The following is an 18,655-nucleotide window of genomic DNA, read 5'->3' as shown; positions in this document are numbered from 1 at the left end:
AAAAGGACATCTTTTTTGGGTATTAGTTCTAAAAGGTCTTGGAGGTCTTCATAGAACCGTTCAACTTCAGCTTCTTTAGTGTTACTGGTTGGGGCATAGACTTGGATTACTGTGATATTGAATGGTCTGCCTTGGAAACGAACAGAGATCATTCTGTTGTTTTTGAGATTGCATCCAAGTACTGCATTTCGGACTCTTTTGTTGACCATGATGGCCACTCCATTTCTTCTGAGGGATTCCTGCCCGCAGTAGTAGATATAATGGTCATCTGAGTTAAATTTACCCATTCCAGTCCATTTCAGTTCGCTGATTCCTAGAATGTTGACATTCACTCTTGCCATCTCTTGTTTGACCACTTCCAATTTGCCTTGATTCATGGACCTGACATTCCAGGTTCCTATGCAATATTGCTCTTTACAGCATTGGACCTTGCTTCTATCACCAGTCACATCCACAGCCGGGTATTCTTTTTGCTTTGGCTCCATCCCTTCATTCTTTCTGGAGTTATTTCTCCACTGATCTCCAGTAGCATGTTGGGCACCTACTGACCTGGGGAGTTTCTCTTTCAGTATGCTATCATTTTGCCTTTTCATAGTGTTCATGGGGTTCTCAAGGCAAGAATACTGAAGTGGTTTGCCATTCCCTTCTCCAGTGGACCACATTCTGTCAGATCTCTCCACCATGACCCGCCCATCTTGGGTTGCCCCACGGGCATGGCTTAGTTTCATTGAGTTAGACAAGGCTGTGGTCCTAGTGTGATTAGATTGACTAGTTTTCTGTGAGTATGGTTTCAGTGTGTCTTCCCTCTGATGCCCTCTTGTAACACCTACCATCTTACTTGGGTTTCTCTTACCTTGGACGAGGGGTATCTCCTCACTGCTGCCCTTCCTGACCTTCAACGTGGGATAGCTCCTCTAGGCCCTCCTGCACCCACGCAGCCAGGGCTCCTTGGATGTGGGGTTGGTCCTCCCGGCCACTGCCCCTGGCCTTGGGCCTGGGGTTGCTCCTACCACCTGCAGCCCCTGTCTCTGGCTTAGGGGTGTGGGGTAGCTCCTCCCGCCCACCGCCCCTGGCCTCGGGCTTGGGGCGTGGGGTATCTCCTCCCGGCCGCCGCCCCTGACCTTGGACGGTGGGTATCTCCTCTCGGCCGCACCCCTGACCTCGGATGCGGGGTAGCTCCTCTCCGCTGTTCCTGCGCCATCACAGTCTGGTACTCTCGGCCGCTGTCCCTGACCTCAGACGTGGGGTAACTCCTGTTGGCCGCCGCCCTTCGGGTATGGGGTCCTCCCGGCTTCTGCCCCTGACTTCGGACGTGGGGTGGCTCCTCTTGGCTGCGCTTTAGCGTGCCCGTGGCAGCCGCCTGCACTTTAGCACACCCGTCAAAGCTGCCTGCACTTTAGCGCACCCATCATAGCCCTGAACAATGTAGAGACTCAAAAAGGATGCACTGGAATCTTTTTTTCTGAACACTGCTTGAACAGAGTTCTGTGACTAGTTAGTACTATAGCTCTAACTAACCTGGTTAGGTGAAAATGTACTCTGAGATAATCTAGTTAAAAGGAGTTCAAAAGAGCTTGTTTCTTTCAGAAAACTCACAGGTTGGACTAAGACAGTTGTAGAACTGAATGTAACAAAAGTAACCAAAGTGTTTTTCAACTAGTTTCAGTTTACAACTACTAACTAGCTTTCTGAGTCAGAACATAGTGTTTTAGCCAAGAGGTTTGGATTTCAAGATTCACTCACAGCATGTTTCTGAACTGTATAGAGAGTTATATAGGACACACTAGATCCTTTGTGGGCACTGGTTTTAGCAGAGAGTCCTGTGACTAGTTAGTACATAACCTATAACTAATCCAAGGAGCCATGGCTGTGCGGGGCAAGAGGGCCTAGAGGAGGTATCCCACATTGAAGGTCAGGAAGGGCAGTGGTGAGGAGACACACTTCGTCCAAGGTAAGGAGCAGTGGCTGCACTATGCTGGAGCAGCCGTGAAGAGATACCCCACGCCCAAGGTAAGAGAAACCCAAGTAAGATGGTAGGTGTTACAAGAGGGCATCAGAGGGAAGACACACTGAAACCATACTCACAGAAAACTAGTCAATCTAATCACACTAGGACCACAGCCTTGTCTAACTCAATGAAACTAAGCCATGCCCGTGAGGCAACCCAAGATGGGCGGGTCATGGTGGAGAGATCTGACAGAATGTGGTCCACTGGAGAAGGGAATGGCAAACCACTTCAGTATTCTTGCCTTGAGAACCCCATGAACACTATGAAAAGGCAAAATGATAGCATACTGAAAGAGAAACTCCCCAGGTCAGTAGGTGCCCAACATGCTACTGGAGATCAGTGGAGAAATAACTCCAGAAAGAATGAAGGGATGGAGCCAAAGCAAAAAGAATACCCGGCTGTGGATGTGACTGGTGATAGAAGCAAGGTCCAATGCTGTAAAGAGCAATATTGCATAGGAACCTGGAATGTCAGGTCCATGAATCAAGGCAAATTGGAAGTGGTCAAACAAGAGATGGCAAGAGTGAATGTCAACATTCTAGGAATCAGCGAACTGAAATGGACTGGAATGGGTAAATTTAACTCAGATGACCATTATATCTACTACTGCGGGCAGGAATCCCTCAGAAGAAATGGAGTGGCCATCATGGTCAACAAAAGAGTCCGAAATGCAGTACTTGGATGCAATCTCAAAAACAACAGAATGATCTCTGTTCGTTTCCAAGGCAGACCATTCAATATCACAGTAATCCAAGTCTATGCCCCAACCAGTAACACTAAAGAAGCTGAAGTTGAACGGTTCTATGAAGACCTCCAAGACCTTTTAGAACTAATACCCAAAAAAGATGTCCTTTTCATTATAGGGGACTGGAATGCAAAAGTAGGAAGTCAAGGAACACCTGGAGTAACAGGCAAATTTGGCCTTGGAATACAGAATGAAGCAGGGCAAAGACTAATAGAGTTTTGCCAAGAAAATGCACTGGCCATAACAAACACCCTCTTCCAACAACACAAGAGAAGACTCTATACATGGACATCACCAGATGGTCAACACTGAAATCAGACTGATTATATTCTTTGCAGCCAAAGATGGAGAAGCTCTATACAGTCAGCAAAAACAAGACCAGGAGCTGACTGGGGCTCAGACCATGAACTCCTCATTGCCAAATTCAGACTGAAATTGAAGAAAGTAGGGAGAACCACTAGACCATATGGGTATGACCTAAATCCAATCCCTTATGATTATACAGTGGAAGTGAGAAATAGATTTAAGGGCCTAGATCTGATAGATAGAGTGCCTGATGAACTATGGAATGAGGTTCGTGACAGTGTAGAGGAGACAGGGATCAAGACCATCCCCATAGAAAAGAAATGCAAGAAAGCAAAATGGCTGTCTGGGGAGGCCTTACAAATAGCTGTGAAAAGAAGAGAAGCGAAAAGCAAAGGAGAAAAGGAATGATATAAACATCTGAATGCAGAGTTCCAAAGAATAGCAAGAAGAGATAAGAAAACCTTCTTTAGTGATCAATGCCAAGAAATAGAGGAAAACAACAGAATGGGAAAGACTAGAGATCTCTTCAAGAAAATCAGAGATACAAAAGGAACATTTCATGCAAAGATGGGTTCGATAAAGAACATAAATGGTATGGACCTAACAGAAGCAGAAGATATTAAGAAGAGGTGGCAAGAATACACAGAAGAACTGTACAAAAAAGACCTTCACGACCCAGATAATCACAATAGTGTGATCACTGACCTAGAGCCAGACATCCTGGAATGTGAAGTCAAGTGGGCCTTAGGAAGCATCACTGTGAACAAAGCTAGTGCAGGTGATGGAATTCCAGTTGAGCTATTCCAAATCCTGAAAAATGATGCTGTGAAAGTGCTGCACTCAATATGCCAGCAAATTTGGAAAACTTAGCAGTGGCCACAGGACTGGAAAAGGTCAGTTTCCATTCCAAACCCAAAGAAAGGCAATGCCAAAGAATGCTCCAACTACCACACAATTGCACTCATCTCACACGCTAGTAAAGTAATGCTCAAAATTCTCCAAGCCAGGCTTCAGCAATATGTGAACTGTGAACTTTCTGATGTTCAAACTGGTTTTAGAAAAGGCAAAGGAACCAGAGATCAAATTGCCAACATCTGCTGGATCATGGAAAAAGCAAGAGAGTTCCAGAAAAACATCTATTTTTGCTTTATTGACTATGCCAAAGCTTTTGACTGTGTGGATCACAATAAACTGTGGAAAATTCTGAAATGGATGGGAATACCAGACCACCTGACCTGCTTCTTGAGAAATTTGTATGCAGGTCAGGAAGCAACAGTTAGAACTGGACGTGAAACAATAGACTGGTTCCAAATAGGAAAAGGAGTTCGTCAAGGCTGTATATTGTCACCCTCCTTATTTAATTTATATGCAGATTACATCATGAGAAATGCTGGACTGGCAGACGCACAAGCTGGAATCAAGATTGCCGGAAGAAATATCAATAACCTCAGATATGCAGATGACACCACCCTTATGGCAGAAAGTGAAGAGGAACTCAAAAGCCTCTTGATGAAAGTTAAAATGGAGGGTGAAAAAGTTGGCTTAAAGCTCAACATTCAGAAAACGAATATCATGGCATCCGGTCCCATCACTTCATGGGAAATAGATTGGAAACATTGGAAACAGTGTCAGACTTTATTTTTCTGGGCTCCATAATCACTGCAGATGGTGGCTGCAGCCATCAAATTAAAAGATGCTTACTCCTTGGAAGGAAAGTTATGACCACCCTACGTAGCACATTCAAAAGCAGAGACATTACTTTGCCAACAAAGGTTCGTCAAGTCAAGGCTATGGTTTTTCCTGTGGTCATGTATGGATGTGACAGTTGGACTGTGAAGAAGGCTGAGCACTGAAGACTTGATGCTTTTGAGCGTCCCTTGGACTGCAAGGAGATTCAAGCAGTCCATTCTGAAGGAGATCAGCCCTGGGATTTCTTTGGAAGGAATGATGCTGAAGCTGAAACTCCAGTACTTTGCCCACCTCATGGGAAGAGTTGACTCATCGGAAAAGACTCTGATGCTGGGAGGGATTGGGGGCAAGAGGAGAAGGGGACGACAGAGGATGAGATGGCTGGATGGCATAACTGACTCGATGGACTTGAGTCTGGGTGAACTCCCGGAGTTGGTGATGGACAGGTAAGCCTGGGGTGCTGCGATTCATGGGGCCGTAAAGAGTCGGACAAGACTGAACACTGAACTGAGCTGAACTGATAACTAACATGGTAGGGGAAATGTACTCTGAGATGAACTCCTAACAAGTAGTTCCAAGCAGCCTGTGTTTTTTTTTTTTTTTTAACTCAAGTGTAAGACTAAGGAAGTTGCTGAATTGAATACAACAAAAGTAACCAAAGTGATTTTCCACTAGCTTTCTGTCTACAACTAAATATTTTACCAAGTCAGAAAATACAGGTTTAGCCAAGAGATTGGGATTTTATGATTCACAACAGCATGTTTTTGAACAGTGTAGGGACTCAAATTGGATGCACTGGATTCTTCCTCATGTACACTGGTTTGAATAGAGGGTTTTTGTGACCAGTTAATACTATACCTATAACTGACTTGTTTAGGTGAAAATGAATGTTGAGATGACCTGCTAATAAGGAGTTCCAAACAGCCTGTTTCTTTCAGAAAATTCAACTGTTAGACTAAGGACATTTTTGAACTGAATACAGCAAAAGTCCCCAAAGTATTTTTAAACTAGCTATCAGTCTACAACTAACTAGCTTTCTGAGGCAGATAATAGAGCTTTAGCCAGAGGCTAGAATTTCAAGATTCAAATATAACATGTTTCTGAAGAACGTAGAGACTCACACAGGGCAACTAGATCCTTATCTGTGAACACTGCCTTGAGCAAAGAGTTCTGTGAATAGTTAGTACTATACACAAAACAAACCTGGTTACGTGAAAATGTACTGAGATGACCTCCTAATCCAAAGAGTTAGAAACAGCTTGTTTCTTTTAGAAAACTCACAGGTTAGCATATGAAAGTTGCTAAATTGAATACAAAAAATGTATCTAAAGTGCTTTGCAACTAGCTTTCTGTCTACAGCTAACTAGCTTTCCAAGGCAGATAATACAGCTTTGGTCCTGAGGCTTGAATTTCAAGATTCACACACAGCATGTTTCTAAACAATGCAGAGACTCAAACAGTACACACTGAATCTTTCTATGTGAACACTGCTTTGAACAGAGAGTACTGTTACGAGTTACAGCAGTGTAGTATAACTATAAGTTATATAAGTATAGTTATAAGCATGCAAGTATAGTTAGTAGTATACCTAAAACTAAGTTATTTGATGAAACTGTACTCTGTGATGACCTCCTAACAAGGACTTCCAAGAAGCCTGATTCCTCCAGAAAATTCAAAGTTTAGACTAAAGATATTGTTGAACTGAATACAACAAAATTAACCAAAGTGTTTTTCAACTAGCTATCAGTCTACAGCTAACTAGCTTTCCAAGGTAGATATTAGAGCTTGAGCCAGAGGCTTGCATTTCAAGACTCAAAAACAGCATGTTTCTAAACAATGTAGAGAGTCAAACAGGACCCACTGGAATCTTCTTCATGAACACTGGTTTGAGCAGAGAGTTCTGTGATTAGTTAGTACTATTCAAACAACTAATCTGACTAGGTGAAAATGTATTCAGAGATGACTTCCTAATGAGTTCTGGCAGCTTGTTTATTTCAGAAAACTCACAGGTTAGACTAAGGAAATTTCTGCACTGAATACAACAAAAGTAATCAGTGTGTTTTTCAACCAGCTTTCAGTCTACATCTAACTAGCTTTCTGAGGCAGAAAATACACCTTTATCCAAGAGATGTATTTCACAATTAGGTGAAAATGTCCTCTGTGATAACCTTCAAACAAGGATTTCCAAGAAGCCTGTTTGTTTCAGAAACTCAAGGATTAGAATAAGGATGTTGAACTTAATGCAAACAAGTAACCAAAGCGTTTTTCAACTAGATTTCTGTCTACTACTAACTGGCTTTTCAAGGTAGATAATACATCTTTAGCAAAGAGCCTCGGATTTCATGATTCACACACATCATATTTCTGAACAATGTAGAGACTCTAACAGGATGTACTGGAACTTTCTTCATGAACACTGGTGTGACCAGAGAGTTCTGTGACTAGTTATTACTATACCTATAACTGACCTGGTTAGGTGAAAACTTATGCTGCAATAACATCCTAACAAAGATTTCCAAGCAATCTGTTTCTTTCAGAAAATTCAACAGTTAGACTAAAGAAATTGTTGAACTTAACACAACAAAACTAACCAGTGTTTTTCCACTAGAATTCAGCCTACAACTAAATAGTTTTCTGAGGCAGAAAATACAGCTTTAACCAAGAGGATCGAATTTCAAAATTCACTCACAGGATGCTTCTGAACTGTGTAGAGACTCAAATATTACACACTAGATCCTTCTTTGTGAAATCTGCTTCGAGCAGAGAGTTCTGTGACTAGTTAATACTATACCTCTAACTAACCTCAGGTTAAATCTATTCTAAGATAACTTCCTTACACGGAATTCCAAGCAGCTGTTTCTTTCAGAAAACTCAAGGGTTAGACTGAAGAAGTTGTTGAACTGAGTACACTATATATATATATAACCAAAGTATTTTTCAACTAGCTTTCAGTCTACAACTATCTTGCATTCCAAGTCAGATAATACAGCTTTAGTCAAGAGACTTGGATTTCAAGATTCACACAGCATGTTTCTGAACAATGTAGAGTCTCAAAAGGATGCTTGTGTCCTTCTTCATGAACACTGGTTTGAGCAGAGAAAAAATTCAAGGGCTTGATTCGGGAAGTTGTTGAACTGAATACTACAAAAGCAACTAAATTGTTTTTCAACAAGTTTTCAGTCTACTAACTAGTTTTTGAGGCAGAAAAACTTTAGTCGATGTGCTTGGATTTCAAGATTCACTCACAGCAGTTTCAAAAATGTGCAGAGGTTCAAATAGACACACTAGATCCATCTTTGTGAATCCTGGTTTAGGCAGTTCTGTGACTAGTTAGTAGTATACCTATCACTAACCTGATTAAGTGAAAATGTTCTCTGAGACGACCTCCTAACATGGAGTTCCAAGCAGCTAATTTCTTTCAGAAAACTCAATGCTTAGACTAAGAAAGTTGTTGAACTGAATAAAACAAAAGCAAACAAAGTGTTTTTAAATTAGCTTTCAGTCTACAATAAAATACCTTTCCGAGGCAGATAATATTGCATTAGCCAAGAGACTCGGACTTCAAGATTCACACACAGCATGTTTATGAACAGTGTAGAGACTCAAATAGGACCCATTGAATCCTTTTTTGTGAACACTGTTTGAACAGAGAGTTCTGTGACTAGCTAGTACTTGTCAGGGAATGTTTAACAGGAGGATTCCTGTGTGCTGCTTTCTGTCTCTCATAAATCCTCTGTTCTTTATCAATTCCTGATAATGGCAACGAGTGGAGCAGCACGCTGCTCCCAGAACTGAGGTCATGGGATGAAATGCATGTGTGGATTTCTTTCAGTAAAAATTCTCCTTACGACAAAACTGCTTAGTCATGACCCTCTTTCTTGAGATATGGATTGTCTTCTGACTTTATGACCATTGCGAATTCCTTGTTTCCTTGATAACAGTTGCTGTGCATTTGGTTTTCTGATCTTTATCATTGTTGAAAGAAATTCCTTGTACAACAGCCTATAAATACTCACAAAAAGATCATTAAAACACCCTTGCTCCACCAGAGACTTGGGTCCCTGTGTCTTTCTCTCTCTCCCTCTGGCTAATTCTCTGGAGCATGGAAACCCACCGAACTCACTCCCCTGTCCGGCCTTTCAAGACCTCCTCGAGAGGATGCCCTGTGCCTTCGTGAGCCCTGCAAGCCCTGTTCTAGGGTTTTCTTGGTTCTCTGCATAAACCAGGAAATACTAGCTTCTTTCTCTCTTTCACTTTCTTATCATCGACTCCTGACCACCAGGTTCTGGTCCATTAAAGGGTGCGCAACAAGTACTATACCTATAACTAAGTAAGATGGCCTGCTAACAAGGAGTTCTAAGGAGCCTATTTCTTTCAGAAAACTTAAGGGTTAGACTAAGGAAGTTTTTGAACCGAATATGACAAAAACACCCAAAGTGTTTTTCAGCTACTATTCAGCTACAACTAACTACCTATCTGAGCCATAAAATATGGCTTAAACTAGAGGCTTGGATTTCAAGATTCACACACAGCTTATTTCTGAACAGTGTAGAAACTCAAGCAGAATGCATTGGATCTTTCTATGTGAACACTAAGGAAGCTGCTAAACTGAATAGAACCAAAGTAACCAAAGTTCCCCCCCCCCTTTTTATTTTTTTAATTGAAGGATACTTGCTTTACGGAAGTTTGTGGTTTTCTTGTCACACATTAACAAGAATCAGCCATAGGTACAGCCATGTCCCCTCCCACCTGACCCTCCCTTCCATCTTCCTCTCCATCCCACTCTTCTAGATGGTCACAGAGCCCCTGTTTGAGTTCCCTGAGTCATACAGCAAATGCCCACTGGCTATCTATTTTACATATGGTTTTATAAATTTCTATATTACTCTCTCCATACATCCCACCCTCTCTCTCCTTCCCTCCTCCCATGTCCTTAGGTCTGTTCTCTGCGTCTGTTTCTCCATTTCTGTCCTGAAAACAAATTCATCAATTTCATATTTCTAGAGTCCATATATATGCATCAGTATATGATATTTTTGTTTCTCTTTGACTTATTTCACTTTGTATAATAGGCTCTAGGTTTGTCCATCTCATTAGAACTGACTCAAATGCATTCCTTTTTATGATGGAGTAGTGTTCCATTGTATATTTGTACCACGGCTTCTTCATCCATTCATCTTTTGATGGACATCTAGGTTGCTTCCATATTCTATCTACTGTAAATAGTGCTGCAATGAACATTGAGGTATATGTGTCTTTTTCAATTTTGGTTTCCTCAGGGTATATGCTTAGGAGTGGGATTGTTGGGTCGTATGATGGTTTTATTCCAAGATTTTTAAGGTATCTCCATATTGTCTTCCATACTGACTATCAATTTATAGTCCCACCAAAAATGCTAGAGAGGCCCTTTTCTCCAAAACCTCTCCAGCATTTATTGTTTGCAGACTTTTAGATGATAGTATTTCTGACTGGTGCAAGGTGGTACCTCATTTTAGTTTTGATTTGCGTTTCTCTAATCATGAGTGATGTTGAGCATCTCTTCATATGTTTGTCAGTCAATTAGTTGTATGTCTTCTTTGGAAAAATGTCTGTTTAGGTGCAGAATACTCCTTCTTCTCAAGTGCACATGGAACATTCTCTAGGATAGACTTCATCTTGGGTCACAAATCAAACCTCAGTAAATTTGAGAAAATTGAAATCATATTAAGCATCTTCTCCAACCATAATGCTAAGAGAGTAGATATCAATTACAAGAAAAAACTGTAAGAAACACAAACACATGGAGATTAAACAATACATTTGTAAATAACCAATAGGCTACTGAAGAAATCAGAAGGGAAATAAAAAAAAATTCTAGAAACAAATGACAATGAAACCATGACAACTCAAAACCTATGGGATGCAGCAAAAGCACTTCTAAGAGGGAAGTTTATAGCAATATAATCTTACCTCAAGAAACATGAAAAACATGGGATAGGCAACCTAACTTTACACTTAAAGCAACTGGAAAAAGAAGAAGGAAAAAAACCTCAAAATTAGTAGAAGGAAAGAAATAATAAAGATACAATCAGAAATAAATGAAAACAAATGAAAGAAACAGTAGTAAAGATTAATAAAACTAAAAGCTGGTTCTTTAGGAAGATAAACAAAATTGACGAACCCTTAGCCAGACTCATCAAGAAAAAAAAGAGAGAGAAGAATCAAATCAACAAAATTAGAAATGAAAAGGGAGAGGTTACAACAGACAATGCAGAAATACAAAGGATTATAAGAGACTATTATAAATAACTATATGGCAATAAAATTGATAAGCTGGAAGAAATGGACAGATTCTTAGAAAAGTTCAATCTTCCAAGACTGAACCAGGAAGATATAGAAATTATGAACAACCCAATCACAAGCACTGAAATTGAAGCTGTGATCAAAAATCTCCCCAAACACAAAAGCCCAGGTCTAGATGTCTTCGCAAGAGCATTCTATCAAACATTTAGAGAAGAGCTAATGCCTATCCTTCTAACACTCTTTCAAAAATTGCAGAGGAACACTTTCAAACTCATTCAATAAGGCCACCATCACCCTTATATCAAATATATAAACCAAATATCAAATATCAGCAAATATCAAAACCATTCAAAGACAACACACAAAAAGAAAACTACAGGCCAACATGACTGATGAATATAGATGCAAAAATCCTCAACAAAATTTTAGCTAACAGAATTGAGCAACACATCAAAAAGCTCATACATTATGATCAAGTTGGGTTTATTCCAGGGATGGACGGATTCTTCAATATACAGAAATCAATCAATGTGATACACCATATTAACAAATTGAAAGATAAAAATATATGATCATCTCAATAGATGCAGAAAAAGCCTTTGACAAAATTCAGCACCCATTTATGATTAAAACTCTTCAAAAAAATGGGTATAGAAGGAACCTACCTCAACATAGTAAAGGCCATATATGATAAGCGTACAGCAAACATTATTATCCATTGTGAAAAACTGAAAGCATTCCCCCTAAGATCAGGAACAAGACAAGGGTGTCCACTTTCACCCCTATTATTCAATGTAGTTCTGGAAATCCTAGCTACAGCAATCAGAGAAGTAAAAGAAATAAAAGGAATCCACACTGGAAAAGAAGAAGTACAGCTCTCATTGTTTGCAGATGACATGTCAATGTACATAGAAAACCCTAAAGAGAGTATCAGAAAATTACTAGAGCTACTCAATGAATTTAGCAAAGTTGCAGGATACAAAATCAATACACAGAAATCACCTGCATTTCTATATACTAACAATGAAAAATCAGAAATAGAAATTAAGGAATCAATCCCATTCACCATTGCAACAAAAAGAGTTAAATATCTAGGAATAAATTTACTTAAGGAGACAAAGGAACTGTACACAGAAAATTATAAGACACTAACGAAAGAAATTAAAGATGACATAAACAGATGGATAGATATTCCTTGTTCCTGGGTAGGAAGAATCAATATTGTGACAGTGACTATACTACCAAATGCAATCTACAGATTCAAGGAGATCCCTATTAAATTACCAATGGCATTTTTCACAAAACTAGAACGAAAAACTTCACAGTTCATGGAAACACAAAAGATTCTGAATAGCCAAAGCAGTCTTGAGAAAGAAGAATGGAGATGGAGGAGTCAGGAAGTCAGGAAGCTTCCTGACTTCAGGTTATACTACAAAGCTACAGTCATCAAGACAGTAGGGTACTGGCACAAAAGCAGAAATATAGACCAATGGAACAAGATAGAAAGCCCAGAAATAAACCCATGTACCTACAGGTACTTTATTTTTGACAAAGGAGGCAAGAATATGGGGCAAAGATAGCCTCTTCAATAAATGGTGCTGGCAAAACTGGACAGCTCCATTTAAAAGAATGAAATCAGAATGCTTTATAACACCATACACAAAGATAAACTCAAAATGGATTAAAGACCTAAATGTAAGACCAGAAGCTATAAAACTCTTAGAGGAAAACATAGGCAGAAGACTCGAAGACATAAATCAAAGCAAGATCCTTTATGACTCACCACCCAGAGTAACGGAAATAAAAACAAAAGCAAAAAAGTGGGACCTGGCTAAACTTTAAAACTTTTGCACAGCAAAGTAAACTATAAACAAGGTGAAAAGACAACCCTGAGAATGGGAGAAAATAATAGAAAATGAAACAACCGACAAAGGATTAATTTCTAAAATATACAAGCAGTTCATAGAACTCAATACCAGAAAAACAAACCAAACAAAAAGTGGGAAAAAGATCTAAACAGACATTTCTCCAAAGAAGACATATAGATGGGTAACAAACACATGAAAAGATGCTCAACATTGGTCATTATTAGAGAAATGCAAATCAAAACTACAATGAGATACCACCTCACACCAGTCAGAATAGTCATCATCAAAAATCTATAAACAATAAATGCTGGAGAGGGTATGGAGGAAAGGGAACAGTCTTGCACTCTTTATGGCAGAAAGTGAAGAACTAAAGAGCCTCTTGATGAAAGTGAAAGAGGAGAGTGAAAAAGCTGGCTTAAAGCTAAGATCATGGCATCTGGTCCCACTACTTCATGGCAAATAGATGGGTAAACAGTGTCAGACTTTATTTTTGGGGGCTCCAAAATCACTGCAGAAGGTGACTGCAGCCATGAAATTAAAAGACACTTACTCCTCGGAAGGAAAGTTATGACCAACTTAGCATATTAAAAAGGGGAGACACTACTTTGCCAACAAAGGTCCATCTAGTCAAGGCTATAGTTTTTCTAGTAGTCATATATGGATGTGAGAGTTGGACTATAAAGAAAGCTGAGCGCTGAAGAACTGATGCTTTTGAACTGTGGTGTTGGAGAAGACTCTTGAGAGTCCTTTGGACTGCAAGGAGATCCAACCAGTCCATTCTAAAGGAAATCAGTCCTGGATATTCATTGGAAGGACTGATGTTGAGGCTGAAACTCCAAGACTTTGGTCACCTGATGTGAAGAACTGACTCATTGGAAAAGGCCCTAATGCTGGGAAAGATTGAAGGCAGGAGGAGAAGGGGATGACAGAGGATGAGATGGTTGGATGGCACCACCGACTCAATGGACATGAGCTTGAGTAAACTCCAGGAGTTGGTGATGGACAGGGCAGCCTGGTGTGCTGCAGTCCATGGGGTTGCAAAGAGTCAGGCATAACTGGGCGACTGAACTGAACTGAACTGAACTTGCACTCTTGGTGGGAATGTAAATTGATACAGTTACTATGGAAGTTGGTATGGAGATCCCTTAAAAATCTAGGAATAAAACCAGCATATGACCCAGCAATTCCACTCTTAGACATATACCCTAAGGAATCCAAAATTGAAAGAGACACATGTATCCCATTGTTCATTGCAGCACTATTTACAATAGCTTGAACGTGGAAGCAACCTAGATGTCCATTGACTGATGAATGCATAAATAAGTAGTGGTACATACACACAATGGAATATTGCTCAGCCATGAAAAGGAGAGCATTTGAGTCAGTTCTAATGAGGTGGATGAACCTCGAACCTATTATACAGTTAATGAAGTCAGATAGATAAAGATAAATATCATATTCTAACGCATATATACAGAATTTAGAAAAATGTTACTAAAAATTTATTTACAGTCTAATAATGGAGAAACAGACATAGATAATAGACTTATGGACATGGGGAGATGGGAGGAGAGGGTGAGATGCATGAAAAGAGTAGCATGGAAACTTACATTATCATATGTAAAATAGACAGCCAATGAGAGTTTGCTGTATGGCTCAGAAAACTCAAACAAGGGCTCTGTATCAACCTAGAGGGATGGAATGGGGACGGAGATGGGAGGGAGGTTCAAAAGGAAGCAGATATATGTATATCAATTTCTGATTGATGTTGAAATTTGACAGAAAACATAAAATTCTTCAAGAAATTATCCTTCAATAAAAAATAAATTAATTTTAAAAAAAATAAAAGAAAAAAAAGATATTTGAAATAACCCAAATATTTTCAAGTCTGGTGTGACATTTACCAAGAAAAATTTTGACTTATTCATTGAAAGCCTGAATAAAGTTGAAAGACTGAAAAAACACAGAGAGTGATTGCAGAGAAGAAAGTATTTAAATGAGAAATTAATATCAAAATGAGGATTTAGTATCAAAGATTCTTTAAAAGGCACATGTATTTGGAAAATTAATGTCTATTTTAAAATGATGGGTATATCTAAGAAGCCATACCAAGGGAAATTCAAATATGTTTGTAACAGAATAAAAATGAAAAGAGAATTTACCAGAATTTGTTGCATGCAGCTGAAGCTGCTCAAAGAAACTAAATACAACAAAGAATCTTGACTAAGCTATGAAAATGAACATGGACTCTAGCATAAAATTTTGTGAAATTTGAACCAAATCTGTACTTTAGTTAATAATATTGTACTGCATGTTAATTTTCCTATTTTTTCTACAATAGTATTTCTTTATATTCTCAGACTTTGATTATGGAATTTAGAAAGATGGTAATGATAACCCTGTATGTGAGACTGCAAAAGAGACACAGATGTATAGAACAGTCTTTTGGACTCTGTGGGAGAGGGAGGGGGAGATGATTTGGGAGAATGGCATTAAAACATGTATAATATCATATAAGAAACGAATCGCCAGTCCAGGTTCAATGCAGGATACAGGAAGCTTGGGGCTGGTGCACTGGGATGACCCAGAGGGATGGTATGGGGAGGGAGGTGGGAGGGGGGTTCAGGATAGGGAACACGTGTACAACCGTGGCAGATGCATGTTGATGTATGGCAAAACCAATACAATATTGTAAAGTAAAAATAATAATAATAATTTAAAAAAAAAGAAGTTTCAATTCTCACTCATTTTTTTAACATCACTAAAATAATAAATTTTCTAGTCTTTTAGCCGTATTTAGATGCCAAAATACATACAACTATATCAAAGTTTTCAGTGAATATAAATTAGAAAGCTAGCATTCTACCCATACTAAGTCGAACAAGTGGAATCAACATGTCATAATTTTTTAGCTAGGCAAAAATTCATAGGTTTCCTAAAATTTATGTATTATATTATACTTACTATATATGTGTGTATGTACAAAAGTTTTTTTTTAAACTATGCTTGATAGTAGCTGAAGTTGAACGGTTCTATGAAGACCTACAAGACCTTTTAGAACTAACACCCAAAAAAGATGTCCTTTTCATTATAGGGGACTGGAATGCAAAAGTAGGAAGTCAAGAAACACCTGGAGTAACAGGCAAATTAGGCCTTGGAATATGGAATGAAGCAGGGCAAAGACTAATAGAGTTTTGCCAAGAAAATTCACTGGTCATAACAAACACCCTCTTCCAACAACACAAGAGAAGACTCTATACATGGACATCACCAGATGGTCAACACAGAAATCAGATTGATTATATTCTTTGCAGCCAAAGATGGAGAAGCTCTATAGAGTCAGCAAAAACAAGACCAGGAGCTGACTGGGGCTCAGACCATGAACTCCTTATTGCCAAAATCAGACTGAAATTGAAGAAAGTAGGGAGAACCACTAGACCATATGGGTATGACCTAAATCCAATCCCTTATGATTATACAGTGGAAGTGAGAAATAGATTTAAGGGCCTAGATCTGATAGATAGAGTGCCTGATGATCTATGGAATGAGGTTCGTGACATTGTACAGGAGACAGGGATCAAGACCATTCCCATAGAAAAGAAATCTAAAAAAGCAAAATGGCTGTCGGGAGAGGCCTTACAAATAGCTGTGAAAAGCAGAGAAGAGAAAAGCAAAGGAGAAAAGGAAAGATATAAACATCTGAATGCAGAGTTCCAAAGAATAGCAAGAAGAGATAAGAAAGCCTTCTTCAGCGATCAATGCAAAGAAATAGAGGAAAACAACAGAATGGGAAAGGCTAGGGATCTCTTCAAGAAAATCAGAGATACCAAAGGAACATTTCATGCAAAGATGAGTTCGATAAAGGACAGAAATGGTATGGACCTAACAGAAGCAGAAGATATTAAGAAGAGATGGCAAGAATACACAGAAGAACTGTACAAAACAGATCTTCACGACCCAGATAATCACAGTGGTGTGATCACTGACCTAGAGCCAGACATCCTGGAATGTGAAGTCAAGTGGGCCTTAGAAAGCATCACTATGAACAAAGCTAGTGGAGGTGATGGAATTTCAGTTGAGCTATTTCAAATCCTGAAAGATGATGCTGTGAAAGTGCTGCACTCAATATGCCAGCAAATTTGGAAAACTCAGCAGTGGCCACAGGACTGGAAAAGGTCGGTTTTCATTCCAATCCCAAAGAAAGGCAATGCCAAAGAATGCTCCAACTACCACACAATTGCACTCATCTCACACGCTAGTAAAGTAATGCTCAAAATTCTCCAAGCCAGGCTTCAGCAATATGTGAACTGTGAACTTCCTGATGTGCAAGCTGGTTTTAGAAAAGGCAGAGGAAGCAGAGATCAAATTGCCAACATCTGCTGGATCATGGAAAAAGCAAGAGAGTTCCAGAAAAACATCTATTTCTGCTTTATTGACTATGCCAAAGCCTTTGACTGTGTGGATCACAAGAAACTGTGGAAAATTCTGAAAGAGATGGGAATACCAGACCACCTGATCTGCCTCTTGAGAAATTTGTATGCAGGTCAGGAAGCAACAGTTAGAACTGGACATGGAACTACAGACTGTTCCAAACAGGAAAAGGAGTTCGTCAAGGCTGTATATTGTCACCCTGTTTATTTAACTTCTATGCAGAGTACATCATGAGAAACGCTGGACTGGAAGAAACACAAGCTGGAATCAAGATTGCCGGGAGAAATATCACCAACCTCAGATATGCAGATGACACCACCCTTATGGCAGAAAGTGAAGAGGAACTCAAAAGCCTCTTGATGAAAATGAAAGTGGAGAGTGAAAAAGTTGGCTTAAAGCTCAACATTCAGAAAACGAAGATCATGGCATCCGGTCCCATCACTTCATGGGAAATAGATGGGGAAACAGTGGAAACAGTGTCAGACTTTATTTTTCTGGGCTCCAAAATCAGTACAGATGGTGACTGCAGCCATGAAATTAAAAGACGTTTACTCCTTGGAAGGAAAGTTATGACTAACCTAGATAGCATATACAAAAGCAGAGACATTACTTTGCCAACAAAGGTCCATCTAGACAAGCTATGGTTTTTCCAGTGGTCATGTATGGATGTGAGAGTTGGACTGTGAAGAAGGCTGAGCACCGAAGAATTTATGCTTTTGAACTGTGGTGTTGGAGAAGACTCTTGAGAGTCCCTTGGACTGCAAGGAGATCCAACCAGTCCATTCTAAAGGAGATCAGCCCTGGGATTTCTTTGGAGGGAATGATGCTAAAGCTGAAATTCCAGTACTTTGGCCACCTCATGCGAAAAGTTGACTCACTGGAAAATACTTTGATGCTGGGAGGGATTGGGGGCAGGAGGAGAAGGGGACGACAGAGGATGAGATGGCTGGATGGCATCACTGACTCGATGGACGTGAGTCTGAGTGAACTCCGGGAGTTGGTGATGGACATGGAGGCCTGGTGTGCTGGGATTCATGGGGTCGCAAAGAGTCGGACACAACTGAGTGACTGATCTGATCTGATGTTTGATAAAGAATAAGCAACAAAAAAGATATGGATAAATTCATAAACATAAACTAAATGAAATGGGAGCCCTGTATGTGAAATAGTAAATCGTGAAACAATCTAGATAAAGGTGAAAAAATCATCATATAGCCCAGTCATTTTTAAACATATGTGCCCATTAGAAAAACATATGGAGCTTTGGAGAAGAAAAAGCCATACCTGGATATTTGCATTTTTCAAAAAATTCCAAGATAATTCAGA

At 39.6% G+C, this 18,655-nt stretch overlaps 1 pseudogene; it reads left to right on the top strand.

Moving 5' to 3' along the window:
- Positions 1–1,165: 1,165 nt before the first annotated feature.
- The window catches only part of LOC109560797 (olfactory receptor 5I1-like), a 35,893-nt pseudogene continuing 18,403 nt past the window's right edge, over positions 1,166–18,655 (top strand).

This window comes from Bos indicus, chromosome 7 (assembly GCF_029378745.1).
Source record: "Bos indicus isolate NIAB-ARS_2022 breed Sahiwal x Tharparkar chromosome 7, NIAB-ARS_B.indTharparkar_mat_pri_1.0, whole genome shotgun sequence".
NCBI classification, from domain to species: domain Eukaryota; kingdom Metazoa; phylum Chordata; class Mammalia; order Artiodactyla; family Bovidae; genus Bos; species Bos indicus.
This window is presented reverse-complemented; position numbering and strand designations above follow the sequence as displayed.